Source organism: Triturus cristatus, chromosome 9, assembly GCF_964204655.1.
Source record: "Triturus cristatus chromosome 9, aTriCri1.1, whole genome shotgun sequence".
NCBI lineage: Eukaryota > Metazoa > Chordata > Amphibia > Caudata > Salamandridae > Triturus > Triturus cristatus.
The window spans coordinates 1,155,385,784-1,155,408,816 of record NC_140592.1 but is presented as its reverse complement, the minus strand read 5'-3'; the positions used below and the strand labels follow the sequence as shown (position 1 = coordinate 1,155,408,816).

Here is a 23,033-nt window from a genome sequence, read left to right as displayed (position 1 = left end):
AAAATGCAAACGACGCAGTGTTTAAGTGAATGTGACAATAAATAAATGTGAACACAAGACACTGTACAATCCAGGCTCATCCAATTTTTTTAAAAGAGAAATACACTAGCAAATATTGCTGATTTATAATAGAAATGTGAGCCAAGGAAAATGAGCTGACGTTTCGACCCAGGCTGATTGAAAGGGTCTCCTCAGGACTAAGTAGTTTGTTTAGGACCGATGAGTATGTATAGCGTATCATGTGATTTCTTCATATGAGCTCTGTTATATCCATTTCAAGTCAGGTGCAGGCTGGGTGCCCACAGGGTCCACCCTGCTTACAATTTTCAATCGGTATTGCTGGCTGATGCTGATACCCTGAAGGCAATAGCAGGCCAAAGTAAAAGTAATGGTGCCATGTCCACCATGCGTCTGAGAATACACTTACAACGTTTTCAATAATTGGAGTAATTCAAATGTCTGTGCACAATATCGAGAGATCCGAAGGAGGCTCCTAATGGCATGCTCTCCATCCGCCTCGAGGCGCCTCGAAAGACAGCAGGTTGCGAAACAAACGTGCGTCTTTTGCGAGGTTCCAACAAGACATCGAACTAGAGGCAGGCTTCAGGCTCGAGCTTTGAGTGTCTTGCTCACCTCTATTGCTAATGCTTCTGTTTTTTGTCATTGTTTTTGTAAACCTTTGCAGTTGGGAGCACAGCTGGGACCTTGCCAATGGAAAAAATGCTATAAAGCAACAATATTTTTTGGGGTCTCAAAAAAGCACGTTGCCCTGGTAGCCTCTGGCATTAAGTGGGCTGCTTTGTTTGAGGATTTGCTCATTGTGAAAGAGCAAAATGATATCACTCACACTGAAGTTAGACAATGGCTAAAGTGGCCTGAAAAATATCCTTATGCTGTGTGCTGCCGTGGGCAGATGAATAACACAACAATGAACCAATAGATAACAAGCATTGAAAATGCAATAGGTCTCTCCTCTGATTAAGTTAAAGCCATTTGCTTTGCTAATGGTATTGTATAGCGCAGCAAATGGCTTTAACTTAATGAAAGGAGCGACCTATTGCATTTTTAATGCTTGTTTTTTATAAGGTACCAATGCAATCCTTATCAAAATAAAGAATTTTTGCAATAGTCATGGTACTCAGTGTGGACGTTTCGATCCCTCAGGACCATCATCAGGACTTGGAATATATGCCTGAGAGAAATTCACGGAGGATACACCCCCCCCCCGTTAAGATGAAAAGGGGTGGCCTCTCATACCATGCCCACATGTGAAAGAGTGACGTGCATCCAAAGACTATGAGAGTGAGAAAACTGCTCTTGCAACCTTGGAACATGCCTCACATGTGATTAACTTGCCCTGCTGTGTGGGTGGAGTGGGTGGGTCGCTATATCAGGACTGCGAGAATAGGTAGCTAACCTGTGACAGGAAGCAATGCAATTGGGATTGGGGGCAAGGCAAACAAATTTGCAATGCCCAAGATAGGTGCTTCTGCGAGGGCGCCAGTTCTGGCAACCAGCGGAACCGGTCAATCAAACTGGGAAGGAACAAATGCAGAAGTATGAGCAAATACCCAATGTACGTGGGCTCTATTCCCACTAGGATGGGGCATATGGATTGTCCTTACCAACCAGTTGCTAATGGCGTCTGTCATGCGCGATCACGATGTGAGCAGACCGAGGTCCTGGAGGATGGTAGGTCCAGTGCGGTTGGTGGGATTGAAAGGGTCATGAATTAATTACTAAGATGAAGAAAGACTGTGTCGTTAGACTAAGGTGGCCGCATGTGGCAATTAGTCTTACCTAGTCAGCCAGAAATCTGTGGCACCGAAATGCGGTAGCCATATGGCTTGCAGAGCCGAAGGGAGGCAGCAGCTGCTGTGAGCAGCTCCCACCTACAGCGCCGGTGAATAAAGTCTCCTAAAGGTTACAGATTCGCGGGGTGGGAGCAGAAAAACGTGGGTCGAGAGCAACAGCTGTGTGCAGCTCTTGGTTGAAGCGGCAGTACTTCCAAGTAGTGTGTGTGGAAGAGCGCTAGTAAAAGCCCTGAAGTGGGCATGACGAGGCATGTATAATCAGGGGGCAAAAAAAGGAAAAACAAACTGTGCCCCAGAGTGGTAAGGGTGGCGAACATCTTAAAGAGGGAAATTGATATATCCATGATGAAGGTCAAGAGGGGAAAATAATTAGTAGGGGAAAGAGACTGAAGTAGGCAAAAAGACAGTATCCACATAGTGTCATTTACATAAAATTACAATGGTTGGTTCCGTTGTGTGTATATCCATATTGAGACTGTTAATCCCAAGAATTGTCAGGAGCTAGTAAGTTAGTGCTCAAAGGTAACATCTCAACTACCAAGCCAATAAAATACGAAAAGAGTCACCATATTAAGAGAGAACGTTACATTATTCCCAGGAAATTGTAATGTCCAACGAAGAAATAGATGGTTATAGCAGAGTTGTCAAGTCCTCTGATCTGTTTAGCCCGTTATGTAGACTGTTGGTCCATGGAATTCATGCAGCTCTTCTTTGTTCAGAAGCAAAATGTCAGCACCTCTCGGTGGGGGTTTGATCTCCACGATCATCTGCCAGTGTAGATCATCCTCTGTGTGGCCTTTGAGTTGGAAGTGATCTACCAAGGGCACGTCGCTCACTTTGCATCGAATTCAGCTTCTGTGTTGACAGCGAAATGACCGCTCAATAGAGGGGCTCTGCCGGCTGAACTTAAATTCTGTAGTAGGGGATCTCTGTGTATAGTCATAATCTAGTGAATAGTCCCGCCCATGTGCGGGGACCCCGGAGCAATAAAAAATAATCTCTTAAGGTGTCAAATCATGCAGACCTGCATCCACCTTTAAGAGAGAATTTAATTTAAAGACAGATAATGCAGCCTATACCCACAGGCTACACTGTCCAGTACTTCAACTAGAAAATTCCACCAACATCCACAAACAGCACTGCCTGTCCAGCTTTTCTCCACAAGGGAAAAAACCCTGCCTCTACCAGCAAAAGCCTCTGGAATGATGGAGAGGAAGGAATGGACAGACAAGCCCCATAGGCTGCCATTATGTGGCTCAGAACAGGATACTGTGCCTTTAAGAAAACTTTCCAGAACTTTTCCAGTATCCCGGAATGCACAGCAGGTCCCTTTTACTTTCAGTTCTTTTTTCCGGCTCCTGCTAGCAGGACCCTGGAGCATTGAGCTCTCCCTTTTCAAGGGTTTATTTGTTACTTTTCAAGTGATTTAGTGTTAGTAAAGTCCTTTCCTTCTGGTGTTGTCAGCATGCCTGGCTTGTTCGACAAGTCTCCTGATTGTGATAGGAAAAAGGCTAAGTCAGACCCACACAGGGTGTGCATCGTCTGCCTTCCCCAGTCCCACGTGCCTGAGGAGTGTGAGATCTGCCGCTCTTTTTCAGCCAGGACCCTGAGAGAGAGGATGAAGATCAGGCTCCGGGTCCTGGAGGACAGAAGGCTGAAGGCACGAGGTGGGTCTGGAGGGGCTGATTCTGCCCATGCTGAGGCCTCTGGGGGGCTCCCCAGGGGCAGGAAGACCAGCAAGCGTCCCCACTCCACGTCGAAGGCGTCGACGGCGGCATCGAGGGGGATGACTACGGTCTGTTCGCCATCTCCCCAGGGCTCTGGGGAGAAGCGACGTCGAAGGAGCTGAACAGGCAGCCGTCGACGACATCGGCATCTTCTGCGACGTCGACGTCGCCGTCAAGCCATCGGTGTCGAGATCAGGCCCGGTGTCGGCGCTCGCCGTCGAGGGGAGAGCGCCGATCGCCGTCGGCGAAGAGAAGAAGGTCGCCGTCGAGGGGCTCCTTGACGTCGCGAGCCAGCCGACACCCGGCGTCGAGGCGGCGGTCACCGTCGAGGCGATCGTCACGAAGAGCGACGTCACGAAGATCGACGTCAAGAAGATCGACGTCGAGGCGACGGTCACCGCCGAGGGGGCGATCGACGTCGAGGAGGCGATCGACGTTGAGGAGGCGACCGACATCGCAGAGGGGTTCGTCTTCAAGACGGCGCAGGGGGAGCCCTGACGCCAGGAGTAAGAGGGGAACGGAGTCGCCGGGATCGGTGTACTCCGTGGTGTATACACCTCCTCGGATCCCTACGCCATCGCCACCTCCGCCACCACCACCACCACCGACTCCTCCTGCTCCACCGCCACCACCACCGCCTGCGTCACCGCCTCCACCTCCCCCTCCTCGTTCTATACCACCTCGCACTCCGTTGGGGCCACGTGCAGTTCCGCCGCGGTCGGTCTCCCTGCCCAGGTATCCGACTCCACCGCAGGGGACGCCGAGGCCGCGACATCCACGGTCGCCGGGCCCGGCTAGACCGGCGGACAGGCCGAAGCCGAGGAGGTCGCGCTCCCGCTCCGTCAGGAGGAGAAGGTCGCGGAGCCATAGGCGGTCGTCGTCGTCAACATCAAGACGGCGCCATAGGAGGCACAGGTCCAGGTCGCGCACACGGTCCTCGGCCAGGGATTTCTCACCGACGCTGTCGGACTCACCGGGGACTAGGGTGTCTCCTGTGGACGATCTAGTCTCCTTCCAGGAGGTGCTGCTGAGGGGTGCAGCCAAGTTGGGAATCACGGTGACGGTGCCGACACCCACGACGTCTGTGATATTCGAGACTCTACACAAAAAACACCTGTCTCGCCCCCTGCTGCCTCTAGTGCCGGGACTGGTGGAACCCGCGTTGGAGTTGTTCCTCACTCCCGCGGTGACGAAATCCGCCCCCTCACGGCTCCTGAAAAAGTATCGGGCCCCGGACTCGGACCCTGCTTTTTTAAGGATGGACCCGAAGCCGGACTCTGTCATCGTGACGGCGGCGAGGAAACAGCATGAAAGCCGCTGGCTGGACTCGGCGGGCAGGAAGGTGTGTGGGACCGCGTCTACCACCATGAAGGCGGCGAGTGCGGGGGCACTGTTGGGGCGTTACGACTGGGCCCTGTGGGAGTCCCTCCAACAGTATGCGGACCTGCTGCCTCGGGACAGGAAGGAGGACTTCCTGGAAACGGTGCGAGAGGGTATGCTGGTTTCGAACCAGGTCATCAGTGCGGCAGCGGATGTCTCCTTGTTGGCGGCGCACGCCTACTGTCATGGCGTCCACCAAAGGCGTCACTCTTGGCTGCGCCTGACGTCGCTCAAGCCAGAGGCTCAGCACAGAGTAGCCAATCTGCCCTTCTCGGGGGAAACCCTGTTTGGTAAACATGCGTATGATGAGATGGCCCGCATGAAGACGGAGGCGGAGACCCCGACGGCTGTCGGGTTGGAGAAGGGCCGAGAAGAAGAAGCACCCGTTCCAGAGACGGTTCGGGTCTACGGGCAGAGGGCGTGGGCAGGGTTCGGGACAGCAGCAGCACCAACAGCAGCAGTTCCGGAAACCCTTCCAGAAACGCCAGAAGGGTAGAGGAGGCCAGCAGGCCGCTACTACTACCAAGGGCCCGGCCGGGTCTCGACCCTGAGCGACTACTTCCCCTGCAACCGTTACCCACTCCAGTGGGGGGAAGCATTCAATTTTTTCCGGCAGAGTGGAGAAAAATTACTCAAGACAAGTGGGTGCTGAATATTGTTTGCAATGGATACAGTCTTCGGTTTATCAGCCCGCCTCCAGCGATTCCGCCGGTAAGCTCTCAGTTTCAGCTGCGAGAGCTCCAGGCGGAGGCAGACATCTTGTTGAGAAAAAAGGCGGTAGAAGAGGTACCTCTGTCTCAAAGGGGAAGAGGTCTGTACTCTCGGTTCTTCCTCGTTCGCAAAAAGGACAAGAACGAGTTCAGGCCCATTCTGGATTTGCGACAAGCAAACAAATGGATTCGCAGAGAGAAGTTTTGCATGCTATCGTTGCATCAGATTTACCCTCAGCTGCAACGGGGAGACTGGCTCTGTGCCATAGATCTACAGGATGTGTACTTCCATGTGCCCATTGCACGGAAGCAGAGGAAGTTCCTGCGATTCCAAGTCGGCGCCAATCACTATCAATACACAGTACTGCCGTTCGGGCTAAAGTCTGCGCCCAGGACCTTCTCGAAGTGCATGGCGGTGGTGGCGGCACACCTGCGGAGGAACAAGGTGTTTGTCTACCCGTACCTGGACGATTGGTTGATCAAGGCCTCATCCTTCTCGGAAGCGCAAGAACACTTCCGGTGGACGTGCGTTCTCTTGCACAAGCTGGGGTTACACGTCAACATGTCCAAATCGGTCCCGACTCCGGACCAGTGCATTCAGTACTTGGGAGCCTCCATCGATACGCGGTCAGCAAGCGTGTCTCCTTTGGAAGAGAGACGGTTATCACTCCTTCGGAAGGCTCAGGACTGCTCCATCGACGACAGTGAGGAAGGTGTCTTCACTGCTGGGATCGATGGCCTCCTGTATCTTCCTCACGCCTCACGCACGGCTGCACATTAGACCACTGCAGGAGTGCTTGGAGGATCAGTGGGATCAGAAGACAGGTTCTTGGGACGACAAGATACGGCTGTCTCTACATGCTCTTCAGTCTCTGAAGTGGTGGTGTTCGGCGGAGAACCTCCTCAGGGGGGTTCTCTTCCACAAGGACATTCCCACGAAGAGTGTCGTGACGGATGCGTCTCTCCAAGGCTGGGGAGCGCATTCCGGGGAATTGCAGATTCAAGGAAAGTGGTCCCCGTTGGAATCGACGTACCACATCAATTTCCTGGAACTCAGAGCTGTCTTCCTGGCACTGAAGGCCTTCCTTCCGTCCTTCCAGACCAACTCGCTGCTGATACAGACGGACAATACAACCACTATGTATTACCTCAACAAGCAGGGGGGGTCGAGATCGCGCACTCCGTCGCAGGAGGCGCAGGCGATCTGGCACTGGCTTCTGGCCCGAGGACTGACGATTACGACCACGCATCTGCCAGGGGTGCAGAATGTTCAGGCGGACGCACTGAGCAGACTGATTCAGGAAAACCACGAATGGGTCATAAACGACGAAGTACTAGGAGAAGTCTTCGCAAGGTGGGGGACTCCAGACGTAGATCTGTTCGCCACCGCCGAAAACAGCAAATGCCGAGACTTCGCATCCAGGTACTACCAGCGGGGGACGCTGGGGAATGCGCTATGGATCGACTGGTCGAACAGCTTTCTGTACGCTTTTCCACCCATTCCCCTGATTCCGGCGGTGCTCATCAAACTGTCCCAGTCAGGGGCTCGGATGATCCTGATTGCTCCGGAATGGCCTAGACAGTGGTGGTTCACGGACCTACTTCACCGGTCTCTCCTTCCTCACATACGGCTGCCGTGCAGGCCAGACCTTCTCACTCAGTTCGGGGGGCAGATGGTGCACCCCAACCTCTCGTCTTTGAGTTTGGCGGCATGGCTCCTGAGATAGTGCAATATGGTCATTTGAATCTACCAGAAGATTGTATGGACATACTGAAGGAGTCTAAACGGCCTTCCACTAGGACATCCTATGCCTACAAGTGGAAGAGGTTCTGTATCTGGTGCAAGTCCAAGAGCTTTGACCCTACGACATGTAAGGAAGATGTCATCCTTCCATATCTTTTACATTTGGCGCAGTCCGGCCTTAATTTCCATTCCATTAAGGTTCATCTGGTTGCTTTGACTGCTTACAGGAAATGCCCTTCACAGACTTCCTTCTTTCAGATCCCTGTGGTCAAGGATTTTTTGGAAGGCTTGAAGAAAGTGATTCCTCCTGTCAGACTTCCCTCGCCTTCCTGGGACTTGAATGTGGTGCTGTCCAGACTGATGAAGGAGCCTTTTGAACCCATTCACAAGGCTTCGTTGCAGCACCTATCCTGGAAGGCGGCGTTCCTAGTGGCCATTACATCGGCCCGCAGGGTGAGTGAACTTCAGGCATTATGTTGTCAAGAACCTTATACTGTATTTCACGCTGCTAAGGTTGTTATGCGTACTCACCCTAAATTTCTTCCTAAGGTTATCTCTGATTTTCATGTCAACCAGACCATAACTTTACCTACGTTCTTTCAGAATCCCTCTTCGCCAGCGGAAAGGTCTCTCCATTCCCTGGATGTTCGGAGGGTGTTGAAATTTTATCTTGATAAGACCAAGGATATTCGTAGGTCAGACCAATTAATTATGGATCAGTCAGGACCAGTCTCGCGACCTCTAAGCAGTCCATCTCTCGGTGGATTGTGTCCTGCATACAATTGTGTTATCAAAAGGCTAATAAGACCTTAGGGGGTAAACCTAAGGCTCATTCCACCAGGGGCAAAGCTGCCACGACTGCTTTGCTGCGTAATGTTCAGATTGCAGAAATCTGCAAGGCGGCCACTTGTAAGTCGGTCCATACCTTTGCTGCGCATTACTGTCTGGACTCGGATGCCAGGGCTGATGCTCAGGTTGGGCAGGCTTCGCTGCGAAATCTGTTCGCGCAGTAGTGGTATTGTTTTGTATCTTCTCCGCCGCCGTTTTTGTGTGGGGATGGGCTTGCCATTCTATTCACTAGATTATGACTATACACAGAGATCCCCTACTACAGAAGGAGTAGTTTCTTTTCTGTAACTCCAGTTCTGTAGTAGGGGTATCTCTGTGATAGTCATAAGCGCCCGCCCTCCTCCCCGGTGGAGAGATAAATGTTAATGTAAGGAATGCTACAGGTCTGGCGTGCTACGCCTTCAAAAAGAACTGAAAGTAAAAGGGACCTGCTGTGCATTCTGGGATACTGGAAAAGTTCTGGAAAGTTTTCTTAAAGGTACAGTATCCTGTTCTGAGCCACATAATGGCAGCCTATGGGGCTTGTCTGTCCATTCCTTCCTCTCTATCATTCCAGAGGCTTTTGCTGGTAGAGGCAGGGTTTTTTCCCTTATGGAGAAAAGCTGGACAGGCAGTGCTGTTTGTGGATGTTGGTGGAATTTTCTAGCTGAAGTACTGGACAGTGTAGCCTGTGGGTATAGGCTGCATTATCTGTCTTTAAATTAAATTCTCTCTTAAAGGTGGATGCAGGTCTGCATGATTTGACACCTTAAGAGATTATTTTTTATTGCTCCGGGGTCCCCGCACATGGGCGGGACGATTCACTAGATTATGACTATCACAGAGATACCCCTACTACAGAACTGGAGTTACAGAAAAGAAACTACTCCATCCTGAATAATCCTCTTCCCACTGGTTCCCAGTGCCACAACTACTGCGTGCCCAAGTGAAAGGACGAGGCTGCATACACGAGCTGCTCAGAAAAGGTGCGTTCGAGACAGACTGGAGCCGCTGTGGCGAGAAGACACTGAGAACCTGCAGGCCTGGGCGACGCCATATTGAGGCCCCCACCAGCCGCGGCTGCTGGTGACACCTGCTGCGGCGTGCTGAGTGCCGGTGGCACTGGACCCCGTCTATCGCCGTGACCGAAGCTGCAGTGAGCCCGGCCGGCGATCCAGGGGCGGCAGGGTGGACTTGGTGGCCTGAGGTGAGGAGTATGCGGGCAGGCCGGGCTGACTGGCTGCAGCAGAGCCTGGCAAACACGGTAAAGACTCATGGCGCACTGGACTCATTGAACTGCTGCGGGGGGCTCTTCTTCCACTTCGGCGCTGTTGCGGCCCACACGGGCCTTTATTGTATAAACACTGCGCTCCCTGTGCTGAGCATTCGTGCTTGAGCATCCTGGCAGTGGTTGATGTGGATCCGCGGCCTCTACGCCGATGGGCTCTGCCATAGACATTGGGCCGCTGACTGTGGGAGCGGACCGAACGAGCCTTGCGGAGTAATCTGCCCCAGCTCTACCTGGGAAGCCGTGAACGGTATTGCCTGGAAGGTAGGCTGAGGAAACTAGGGCTATTCAGCCCCCTCCCCCCGCCCAAACCCCCCCAAGACTGCACCTCTGGGGTGAGGCAGAAGGTAATTATTGTTCACTTCGCCTAGGGCGGAGTCCACCGCTTGCACAACGGCGGGCCAACTAACTGCCTTCTGCTGTGATGTCGGATGCAGTGTAGAATTTACTGTACTGTTATCTTGACTACTGTCCTAGTTTATACATATCACATCCCACTCATTTCGTCTTATTATTATTATTACTAGATTAATAAGCATCCTAGTTCACAGGCTTATAAGCGACCGCTTTGTTTTTGAAAGATTAGGCACGTAATATATACTATATACATTAGGTACATATTGCGATATCTAGTAGTGCAAGTGCCATTATCCTCAGAAGGTGGAGTAGCTCTAAGTAAAAGTCAATTCATTTGTGCCAAAGCCTGAAAATGTCAAATTGCATAATGAGCACAAGTGTACACTGTATTTGCCTGCCTGCCCCCCCACCCCAGTGCTTGGCCGATTCCAAACATACAACAGGTCCTAAATTCTGACTCAGATGACACGGTTACAGGGCATGCTTGGCTACAGGATGTTTCTTGCATCAAGGCACGATCACTCTGTCAACCTCACGCAGGGTGATCCCTGTGCACACTATCTGCAGTGTGAAACCGTCGCCAGTGGATCTATTGGACATACATCACACTTTCCTGTTAGACAAACTACCTTGCTTTTAATGTTGGATTCTGTTGCAGAGCTACCCAGCAGCCAGATCACTCCCTGGTCAGGCTATGCCCTGGAGAGCTAGGACCCTTTGGGTGGAGTTTGAGCTAAGTGAGCTGTTTGAGGCCTTGCCACCTCAGACACGTCCGCTTCCTGAAAGCTGTTTTACCCCGAATCCATTCAGGGTTTCTGAGTTTGCGGGGCATACCAGGAAAAGAGGAACTTTTTATTTTATTTTTAAATATGGTCTTAAAGGACTAGAATGTGGGGGGCAATTTCCCATCAGTGGGAAGTGTACTTTAAATGTGGAGCATAGCAGTATGAGTCTTGTTTTCTTATTTGTTAGCCTTCCTATAGACTGCTTTTAGCTATGTGTTGTCAAAAGACCTATTGTGTACAATACCAATTTTGTGTATGTTTTTGGCGAGCCCACTGCTCATGATCAGTTGTCTTTGCTGTTTTTGTCCTGGCTTACTTGTCTATCCCATATGCTTGCTTCTGATTAAGGGTTTTCCCATTTCTCTTCTTTTGTTTGTCCTTTCCCTAGAACATAATGCATCCTTCCACTGCTTACATTCAGGGAACTACCTTTTTCCTGTCAGTGCGCTATGAGCTCCGGCCTTTGTTTTGGAAAGATGCTTTTAAACGAGGCAAAAAAGACTGTGTCAGCATCATGGCGTATGTGCACATTTGTGCCCTCATACATAATGCCATTAGGACCATTTTGAGGTCGTCCTGCCTTCCCAACCCCCTGATGCTAACATTATCAGCAAAAAGTGTTTTTTTCCCTTTTATTGAGGCTGTTTAGCATCAGCAACACACATTGGTAGAGCCAAGACACCTCAAATAACACCTTTGAGAGGAGACCTATTTGCTTTGGTGATGCGTGTTCCGAAGGGAATCTCCTGTTTTCACTTGCTCTTTGAGTGAAAGGTATGGACAGACTTCGTATTGTTGGAGAGGGAAGGATGGAGTCTGCCAGCTGCACATTATATTATTCTTTTATCTGGGATTAGAGCTTGCATATTTTTGAGAATTAACTCTATTTATAATTGGATTAAGTTTGATGTAGACAAAAGACATTCAGGTTTGGGTAGGGTCGAGTCAATGTCTTAGGCAATATATATGTCCGATGCCAACACCTCTTTAAGGACCAGTATGTTTCCTCAGCATATTGATCAAAGGTGATGTCCTATTGTCCAGTAGGACTGACTTTGGTTTCATGTAGAAATTGGAACTCATTGGGACAAGGATGGGTCTTGTTGGGCCTAGGGGCCTGATTACACGTGGCCTGTTAAATTTGGATCCCTGCGCAAAAACCTGTTTTCACAAGGATTGCAATTACAATTGATGCAAGTTTAATTGCACCCGTTACGATAAAGATTGCACCTTTAGTTACATTTCGTCAAATTGCATGTCAAACCTATCAGAATTTAACAAGGGGTAAAACTGCATTTGGGCATATTTTTTTCTGCTGGTTAACAGTGTGGTGAATCAGTGGTGTATTGTTTGAGTAACACTTGTGTTTGGCAAGGGTGTTCCCTAGATTCAAGTTATCAACTTCGACTGTGCACAGGAGAGTTGAAAAAAGTGCCTGGCCTCTTGCCAACCCACTTTGAGACAGCCAACCCCCCGCTGTTCATGGCCTTTCGATTTTACGTGGGGTTGGTCAAAGGGCATGGCTGCAGCCAGGCCCTGTGTCCAACTCCATGCAAGCAGCCAACGGATGCAGCCAACCTTCCTGCTGCGCACAGCCTTTAGTCATGTGGATGTAGCCTGGCTGCAATTCCCAACTCCCCACAGGCAGCCAAACCCATGCTGTGCACTGCCTTTGGCCATGCACCACAGGAAGTTAGCCACAGTACTTGGCCTGTCACCAGACCCTGTGGCCAAACCCCACACCATGAACAGCTTTTAGCATGCACAGAATTGGTTGGCCTTCGGTCCCGGGAACCCCATACCCAGGGGCCAAAACACATATATATTAAGGGGAGGAGGTGTGCTAGCCTCTCCCTGGCCCTTAATTGGCCCCAGGACCCAATTCCCGGGGTCAGTTCCAATAAAAATGGGAGGGAGTCCGTGTGGTCCCTCCCTTTCCGAAGTCTTAAAATGCCCGGGAACCCTATCCCCCAGGGCCAAATACAATTAAACTGGGGAAGAGAGCATGCAGCTCACATCTCAGGGCCTTAATAGAGCCCAGTCCATTTAATAAGGGAAGGGGGTGTGCGGCCCCCTCCAGAGCCTCCTTTGCCCCCAAGGAGCCCATCCCCCTGTGCCAAATATACTGATTAAGGGGTGGGCCGTGTGCCCCCCCCCCCCCTCTCCCCAGGGCTCACATCAGTGATAGGTGGGTGCCCCAGTGGCCACCCAGGGCACCCACTTAGCACATGTTGGGGCCGCTGGGGAGTCTTAATGCCTCCACAACCCCAGATAGCTCCTCGCATGGTGCAGGAACTGGCATTGCTCCTGCCCGAAGGCAAAAGCGGTTTATGTTGCTCCCTCTGTGCGGGAGCAATCTGTTCTGTTCCCCTGCTTGCATCAGTGCGGATTCACCAAAAAGAAAATGCTATAGGTCTGAAGTTTTGTGGTGATTCTTCAAATGGGTGGAAAGTTATTAGGGAACAAAAATCAGAGTAACTCCCATCTCTTGGAATTATAACTACAGTGGCAATCAGATTTAATGTAACTATTTTTATCTATTGTTTTTGTTTATTAATTTACATATTCACGTGGCCGTAAATGTCTTTTAGTTCATGTAGTAATTCTGAGACTTTACATATACAGTATTGTGCTACATATGAAACCTAAAGTGGCCAACTATCATGTCCTCCATATACTAATTTGTGTAGCTCAATGCTAGATCACTTTTCCATTTTGTTGCATATAGGAGGAATGGGCGGATATGTGTTTGCGGAGGCTTTGGTGATTTGCGAATCCTGATATTTTATTATCACCGAAATGAATTAACAATTATTGAGGATATCAAGGGTGCTTTTTCCAGACTGCTGATAGAGGACGGTTTTGATGATGCAGGTTTTCTCTCCTTCTCTGTAGGTCTTCAAGGAGGCTGTCACTGCCAGTTACCTAAGAAAAACGGGAAAGGACGGTAAATATTATGATCTGACTAATACAGGTTGGCTTTATTCCCTTCACCAACACAGCCGTGCTTGATTAACTAAACACCCATACAGCAAGGTGTTCTCCTTCCGAATATATCAGGGTTGGTCTTGTGTCCCAAGTCCGGCCCCTTTCCCTTGTCACAACCCGCATGTCCACTAACAAGATAGTTTTTGGGATCCAGGCATATTTATAAAGAGATTCCTTCCTTTGTGTAAGGTGGCAAAACTCGGGCCATTACACGCAACATAGGGAAAACACCATGTCATGACAGTATAGTGCACACCTGCGTCCATTTTCAGAATAAATTAGACACATTTACAATGACTTTAGTGCTCTCCTTCCCCTTTCAACAAACCCTGTCTGTTCCCCATGATTGTATTAGCGCCCCTTCTTCCCTGTTGCGCTCAAAGTGCTGCCACATGCTGAGTTGTGGCCGGCTAGTAGGCGTCCTCCGGCAGCACCCACCACTCATCCAACCATGTCTCCTGGAACTCTTTGGGATTTCCGACATCGCTCGTCTGAGCTTCAGACTCTTCCTCAATGGCCTCCACACGTTCCCAATACTCCAGGTCGTCTCTTCCTCCGGTGCTCCCTTGTGGCCCTCTTTTCACGCCTTCATTCCTTGCTGGCGTCTCTTCGGGATTCAATTATGCGCCTCTCCCTTCAACCAGCTGTCATTTTGAAGATGTAGCCGCCCCCCCCCCATACCAAAACAAAGAAGTCTTTTCTCACGGTTTGTGATGTGTCTCAGTTCAAGCCCCTCCTCTGCCCGATAGTCTTTTTTCTCAGTTTTCTTCCAGGTTTGTCGGCATTTCCTATCTTCTTACCATCGGCACCCGGTGCTCCCCGAAAGTAAGTGGAGGGGTGGTTTTCTCCATTGCCCCAATACTTTTTCCATAGACTATTGTATTCAATGTAGCATGAAAACGGCTGAACTGATTTACATGAAATTTGGCAGATTATTTATGGTGCGCAGATGATCCTTTTGGGCAACTTCAGATAAGTATTTTTCAAGTTATAAGGCAATCAGAGTTTCTGATAACTGTGACTGCGGTACGTTTGTGTAATTTATTGAAATTTTGCGGAACTATCGCAGTAAATGCCGATGACATGTAATTATCAATTATCTGATTGGATAATGACTGCCTTTACAAAAGTTTAAGGCAGCCTTGTTGTTTTAAGGCCACCTTGTCCATGTAATGGCTTGGGGCCTTTAATATAGGTAAGTACTTTTCCCTACCTATTACCCCTTTAGGAAAGTGATAATAGGTAGGGAAAACTAATTGTAAGTGTGTGTGTGCGCGTGTGTGTGTGTTTATATATAATGTTAGAGTTCCAAGGTACAGCCTATGAAGCACCACATTGCATAAAAAAATAAACATAAATGTTTTTTAAAATGTACATCTGATAGAGACACCTAGCTGCAGATTCCTTACCTTTGGACTTCAAGGCGTCAGGCTGGATCCGGAAGATTTTTTTATGGCAGAACCCCTGTGTGCCGATAGGTGGTGTTGGTGAAATCCATGTGACTTCATAGGCATAGTCGTGACGTCCGTGTCATCTATATAGGCGTCACCCGGCACGCTGTCAGTTCTTTACTTTTCACGCCAGCCAATGCAGATCAAAAGAGAGCTACCCCCTGTCACTTTTTGACAGACTTTTTTTTCTACTTTTTGTCGACTCCTTTTGGTGTGCAGCAATTTCTAGTGAGAAGACCTCTGGGTTCAGGCCGTGCAGCGCTTGTCACCTCACCATGTCGGTCACGGACCCCCATGTGAAGCATCTCTGGTGCCTAGAACGTGACGATGAGACTAAGTGGTGCTCTGATTGCCGGGCCATGGCGCTGAAGGCTTTGAAGGAACAGTCCCTACATCTGATCGTAGCCTGGTGCCACGGAGGTCACCTCGTCGATCTTGGTCGAGAAAAAGGTCTGAGCACCGCTCCGGGGGGGGGTCGAAGTCTTGTTCCTTCAAGTCATTGCGATAAGGTAAGATGCACCTTAAAAAGCACAAGAAGCTGAAGCATGGGTTGACTTCGTCCCTTCCCTCACAAGACTGAGGAGCTTTGGCATTTGAGGCCCACTCCTCAGAGCGGGTACCTGGGTCTACTCCGCGTTTTCCTCCCTTTCTGGAGCTGGGAGTTACCCTGCCCAATTGAAAATATTTTAACGCCATGTGCATCATAGTTGGGGAGCCTGACCCTGCAGATGCGCCTTAGAGCCCGGTAGGCTTAGCTAAAGGATATCCTGTGAGTTTCGTGCCTCTGGCTTTTGCCACAGCCCTGCGGTCTCCTCTTGGATCTGGACCAGCGCTGGTCATACCTCTGCAACCTTCCCCGGTGCCACATCCGACGCCAAGGCCCTCTGCATCGCTGGCACCCACCTGCGGCACCTCCCCCATTGTCATTCCAGCTGAGGCGGGCCCAGTCGGGCATCCACCAACGCAGAGACTAGCACCGACAACCGTACAGCTGCCCTATTCTGAAGGGATTGGCATGGATGATGAAGATTAGGATCCCTATAAATCCCGCAACCCAATTAAGACCTGAACTGGTATGAGGACCTGGGTGATACCAGTGGTATGGACACTTCTCCAGATTCTGGCATGCTGTCTCCCACTTAACCTGGCTCTGGAGGAGAGAGCTTCATTTGCAAGTGTGGTGCACAGGGCTGCGGAGGTCTTGGACCTACAGTGGCAGTCCATACAAATGTCTTGACAGAGGTCCTGCAGGCTGGTGTCTCCTCCTCGGAACCCTTGCTGCCCTTCAACAAGGTCTAGACTGATGTACTTCTGGTCACCTGGTCCAAACCCAGCAGAGGGGCTCCTGTGAACAGAACGATTTCCCACCGCCCTGCACCGGGCAACCCAGCTTCTCTCTCTTCCCACCCAACCCCACAGAGCTTGGTTGTCCAAATCTCCACTTCTCATAGCGCGTTCCCTTCTGCACCTCCGGACAGGGAATCCAAAAGGCTGGACAGCTTCAGTAAGAAGATATTTTCTTCCACAAGCCTAGCATTGGCGGTAAACACTGCATGCCTCTTGAGCCCTTACTCTCATTCTCTATGGGAAATGGTTCCACAAGTGCTGCCCAGAGGACCAGGCTCTCCTGTCCCAAGCAGTTACAGACGGGCTTAGACACGATAAACTTGCTGGGCAGAGCCATTTCCTCAACAGTGGCCGTTAGGCGCACCGCCTGGCTGAGGACGTCTGGCTTTTTGAGGGAAGCTCAGGCTAACCTCATGGACATGCCCTTTTATGGCTCCCGTCTCTTTGGAGACAGGGCAGATGCAGCGCTTGAGCGCTTCAAGGACTTGCGGCCTACAGCCACCTCATCCTGGCTTGTGACTGCCTTTCACCCCTTTCGTGGCCATGGAAGGGGCTTCCAACCGCGCCAATCCTATTCCAGCCAGAGGACCCCGGAAGACCAACAACCTCTGCGGGCCGTAGATGCAGTTCACCCCGACCTCGCAGGTCAGGTGGCCAGAAGTCAGATTGAGCCACAACCCCCTACTCCACGACAAACCCTTCCTAGACCGATCATTCAGGATCATTGACACCCAGCTGACGGCAGGCTATGCCATATCCTCCACCACTGGCGAGATATCACCTCGGATAGGTGGGTGCTGCAAATAGTCCAAAGGGGCTACTCCCTCCCCTTGGACACTGTCTTCCTCCATGCCTCCAACTTACGATCGGCTGCCGGAGAATCACCTTGCCTTACTCTGTGAGGAAGTCAACACTCTTGGCCCTGGGCCAGAAATAGGCTGTAGTTGCTATTCTCGCTATTTTTGGTTCCAATGAAGGACTGAGGCTTTGTCCCACCCTAGACCTTCCCAAGCAGTAGTTTCCACCTCCAGACTATGGCGAACATTCTGCATTCGCTGGGGTTCATAATCAACGTGCTGAAGTCACACCTGACTCCCTCTCAGATGCTCACTTTTATCAGAGCAATTCTGGGCACTTAGCAGTTTCTGGCTTATTCTCTCGAGTCCAGGCTATGATGCCGATGTTTCAGCCTCTATCCTGGATTTCGGTGAGAATGACTCTGAGGCTGTTGGGCCTAATGGCCTACTGCATTCTGCAAATGCGGGCTCTGCAGTGGGACCTGAATTTCCAATGGGTACAGCGTTGGGGGAATCTCGCCTACCTAGTTCAGATTTCGGAGTGAACCGCGAACCACCTGCAGTGGTGGCTGACAAATCGCGATTGGGTCAGAGGCAACCATTCTCTGTGGACCCTCTGTCAAGAGGCCCTGCGTCTCTGGACTTGTCTGGAACAGGGCATTTTCCTGGTGGTTCAACATCTGGCCGGTGCTTTGAACGCCAGAGCTGACTAATTCAGCCGCCGGTGCCTTGCGGCTCACGAGTGGCATCTCCATTCGGAGGTTGTGCAAGGTCTCTTTCAACAGTGGACTGATCCTTGGTTACATCTATCAGACTTCGAAGAGAATGCGCACTGTCAGCAGTTTTGAGTGGAGTTTCCTAGGTGAGACTCTCTCGGTGACACTTTTCATCACGAGTGGGAGCACAGGCCTCCTAAATGCCTTTCAGCCCATACGACTCCTGCTCAGGGTGCTCATGAAGATCAGGAGCGACCAGGCCCAAGTCATCCTTGTGGCTCCGGGCTGGGCATGGAGAGCTTCTGCAAATGAGCACCAATCCTCCGTTTAGGCTGCCTGTTCGGGGGGGATCTTCTGTTGCAGCAGCAGGGGAGGATCCTCCACCCAAACCTTTCCACTCTCTGCCTCCTTGCGTGGAGATTGAGCTGCGACAGTTGACAGCTTTTGACCTTCCTGACGAAGTCTGTGAGGTTATTCTGGCAGCCAGGTGTCCCACCATTAAGTCGACATACGCCTGCCGATGGCAAACCTTTCTACAGAACAATCTGATGACCCTTTGCTTCCCTGTCCGATGTTCTACTTTTTATTCTCTCTTTGGCCCAGCAGGGCTCTGCTCTGGGCACTATGAAGGGCTATCTTTTGGCCATATCTGCTTTCTTCACCTGTCAGATCAGCCATCAATTTTGAAATCACCTCTTTGTAGAGAGATTTTTGAAGGGGCTTACCCATCTGTTTCTGCCTTTGCCTTTTATTATACCCCAGTGGAATCTTCATTTGGTCCTTACCTTTCTGATGTGTGCACAATTTAAACCTCTGTACAATTGTCCCCTCTGTCTGCTCGCTATCAAAACAGCCTTTTTAGTGGCAATAACTTCTGTCAGGAGGGTGGGTGTACTGCAGGCACTGTCATCTCAGCCTCCTTACCTGACTGGTTGTCCGGACAAAGTAGCGTTCTGTTCCGCACTAGGGCATCTTTTCTGCCGAAGTAGTAACACCTTTCCATCTGGCTCAATCTGTTACTTTGCCCACTTTCTATGCACCTCTGCATCCTTCCAAGGAAAAGTAGTGTCTCTACCGTCTAGACCCAAAAAGAGCGTTATCTGTCTACCTTGATCGCACTAAAGAGTTTCGTTTGGACGCCTTGACAAAGAAACAACCTCCTGATGGTCTTATGGCCCATTCTACCAGGACGAAGGCATCCACCACCTCTCTTCAGTGTGGTGTCTGGTTACTGACATCTGCCAAGCGGCCATGTGGGCATCTCTGCATACGTTTGCCATACACTACTGCCTGGGTTCTCAGGTCCGCAGGTAGGGCCTCTTTGGCCGCTCTTGTCTTGCAGGACTTCTTAGTCTAAAACCTTTCCGCAGTTCCTCCTCCGGGGATGGTATTGCTTGGGTATCTGTTCAAAGATAAGGAATCTGTGGCTAGATGTCTCTATCAGATGGACAAGTTACTTACCTTCGGTAACGCCTTATCTGGTAGAGACATGATCTAGCCGCAGATTCCTTACTGACCCAACCATCCTCCCCGCACTGCGGATTGGTTTAGTGTCGGGGCTGTTCCCCCTTCAGGGCCCTAGTTTTTGGCACACCAGTCAGTCACTTCATGGCCTACGCTTCTGGCATGGAAAGTCATGAAAAGTGCTGACGTCAGTCCACTGAGGTGGCGCCTATATAGATTAATCGGATGTCACAATGATGACAAACCCGATGCCACGCAGAGTCGACCAACGCCACCTATCGGTGTGCAGGGGTACTGCTATCAAAAATCTTCTGGATCCAGTCCGACGCCTGGAAGTTCAAAGGTAAGAAATCTGCGGGTATATCATCTCTCTGCCAGATAACGCGTTACCGAATGTAAGTAACTTGTCCAACACTGTAATACACCATTTCAAAAATATAGTGTTCGAGGCATATGAGCTACAGATTGTACACTTAGCATAGATCGCCATCTGGTGTTTGGCCCGGATGTTTGCAGTTTGTTTTTGTTCTTTGGACAGTCTTTGGAAGTCACGAGTTCGGTGACTCCTCCTTCGGTCCGTACTGCGCATGGGCTTCGGCTCCATCCTCAGATTGTTTTTTTCTGCCATCGGGCTCGGATGTGATACTTCGTGCTCCGGCTTCGAACTTCTACGGTTCCAGCCTCGACGGAAAATCCTCGTTCTTCGAGTTTCTTCATCATATCTTCATCTCTCGAAGCGGCACTTTTCTCCATTCAGTACATCGGCACCGGCCTTCGGGCCCTCCTCGACTTCGGTCCCGGCCGATGGAAAGGACTCCGTTCAAAAAGTGCCCAAAATGTGGGTCTAAATTTCCCCACACCGACCTCCATCAGGTGTGTAACCTTTGCCTCTCTCCAGAACACGAGGCTAGAGACTGCCCCGCCTGTAAGTCTTTTCGATCAAAAAAGACCATCCGGGATCGAAGAGCTCGACGCACCATGGCGCACTCATCGACCGCAGCTCCACCGGACATCTTCGGAGACGACGCCGAAGCTTCGGGGCAACTACACACCGAGCAGGAGGACGACGTCGTCAGCGCTTCCGAGGCCGACGACTCCGACGTGGAGGACATCACACCGGCGCAGCGGGTCGTGAGTACTGTACCCCCTCCCACCCCCGCGCCCAAAACCAAAGAGACTCAGGTTACACCCTCGCCTGCAGGCCTGGGTAAAACCAAGCACACAGCTTCTATCACCCCAGCTTCGGGCCCGGTGTCGAAGCTTCAGAAGTCTCACGGCAGCTCGGGCTCGAGCCAGCCGACGCCTGGTGCCGAAAAACACCATCCGGCACCGAAGAAAGTGATACCCAGCTCGACTCCGAAGCCACCGGTGCCGAAGCCTGGACTCTCGGTGCCGACCAAACACAAATCTGTCGGCACCGACGCTCCGGCGCCGAAACATCCTTCGACGCCGAAAAAAACGGAGGTTCCAAAAAAGCATGGCGCACAGAAACCATCGAAGCCCTCGGCTCCGAAACCATCGGCGCCAGCGGACGATTCGGCGCCACTGGATCTGTTTACACCAGACCCTTTGCAAAAGACTCTATTTAAAGATCCAAAGACTGGGCTATTGACTTTAGTTATCAAAAAAAGACGTCTTGACACTCCGGCTCCTCCTCCACCACCCAAGCGGAAGGACTCTGCTACTTCTCCTCTCAGAGTACCCTCCCCACTACCTCCTCCTCCACCTCCTCCACCCCCTCCCCCTCCCAGGTCTCCGCCACCCTTACCTCATCACTCCCCGACCCCGTCCCCAGATCCGGATTACGGGGATCCAGATTATGACCCGGCGGACGCCCCAATGGACCCCACTCCACCGGGGACCCCAGACCCATGGGAAGACTACCAAAACCCTGACATACCGGATATGCCTCAGGACGACCTATACCCATCCAGGCCGTCTCCTCCAGAGGACTCCTTAAGGTTTCACCACTTAGTGCAGAGAGCAGCACACTACCATGGGGTGGAAATGCATAGTGAACCAGTGGAAGACGACTTCCTACTGGATACATTTGACATTCAGGGCAAGTCCACATCTATCTTGCCCATGCTTAAAGGTGTCACCAAGCATGCTGCAGAGGTGTTCAAAGACCCTGTCAGGGCCAGGGTATTGAACCCTAGAATAGAAAAAAAGTACAAGGCGGCACCCACAGACCCTGCATACATTAAGGGCCCTGCTCCCTTAGATTCCCTAGTTGTGTCCACAGCTAGAAAGCGGGCTAACTCCCAGTCCTCAGGAGAAGCCCCACCGCCAGATAAAGAATCCAAACTTCTAGACGCGTCTGGCAAACGCACCGCCTCCCAAGCTGCAAACATGTGGCGCATTGCAAATACACAAGCGCTACTTGCGCGCTATGACAGAGCACACTACGACGAGCTTGAGGCTCTTATGCAGCACCTCCCCGAAAAACACAAACGCAAGGCTCATGAACTAATACAGGAGGGTAAACTAATTACTAACACCTCCATTAAGTGTGCCCTCGATGCAGCTGACACTGCTTCTAGAGCCATAAATACTAGTGTCCTGCTTCGTCGTCCTGCCTGGCTCAGGATCTCAGGGTTCAAGCCTGAAGTCCAGGCGTCCATACTAAATCACCCCTTTGACCAACAAATTCTCTTTGGGCCAAAGGTGGACGAAGCGTTAGAAAAGGTGAAAAAGGACACAGACACAGCAAAGTCTATGGGGGCACTACAATCACAGGCCCCTAAACGCTCCTTTCGACGCTCATCCTTTCGTAGCACAGGCAGAGGCTACTCCACCGATAGCGCCTCTACCTCCTACAAGTCCCCTCCTCAAAATACCTTTTCAAAGGGCTACCAAAGGGGTGGTTACAGAGGCAACAACAATAAGGGCAGGGGCAAAACTAACACCACCCGTTCTGCCACCCCGCCCGCACAATGACTCCCCTTCCCTCCCCCCAGACCATCCCACTCCGGTCAGGGGCAGACTGCAAAACTTTATCCACGCATGGGAGTCCATAACATCGGACAAATGGGTGACCCAAATTATTCGGTCAGGGTACTGTCTCGAGCTAACATCTACCCCACCCAATATCCCACCAAGGCACCGTCCAATGTCTCAAGAACATTCCACACTACTCAAACAGGAGGTGCTCTCCCTCCTCCAAAAACACGCTATAGAGCAGGTCCCCGTCAATCAGCAAAATCTAGGGGTCTACTCTCTGTATTTCTTAATACCAAAGAAAGACGGGACCCTGAGGCCCATTCTGGACCTCCGGCCTCTAAATGCCTACATACATTCAGACCATTTCCACATGGTCACCCTAAAACAAGTCCTCCCGCTCCTCTGTCAGGGAGACTTTCTCACTACCTTGGATCTGAAAGACGCATACTTTCACATTCCAATACACCCTTCTCACAGGAAGTACCTCAGGTTCGTGGTGGACGGTCAGCATTACCAATTCACGGTTCTCCCCTTCGGGGTCACCACCGCACCACGGGTGTTTACCAAATGCCTAGCGGTAGTAGCAGCACACCTCAGACGTCAACATATTCACGTCTTCCCTTACTTAGATGACTGGCTGATAAAAGCCGCGTCCAACGACCAATGTGTGCAACATACAAACAGCACCATCCAA

At 51.0% G+C, this 23,033-nt stretch overlaps 1 long non-coding RNA gene across 1 annotated transcript in view; it reads left to right on the top strand.

Annotated features, from left to right (window-relative positions):
• Positions 1-23,033, top strand: part of LOC146799547 (uncharacterized) — a 131,339-nt gene that overhangs the window by 80,794 nt on the left and 27,512 nt on the right. The window contains exon 4 of the long non-coding RNA XR_014968940.1: positions 13,529-13,580. This is a non-coding gene — a long non-coding RNA (uncharacterized LOC146799547). The remainder of the gene's footprint in view (positions 1-13,528; positions 13,581-23,033) is intronic.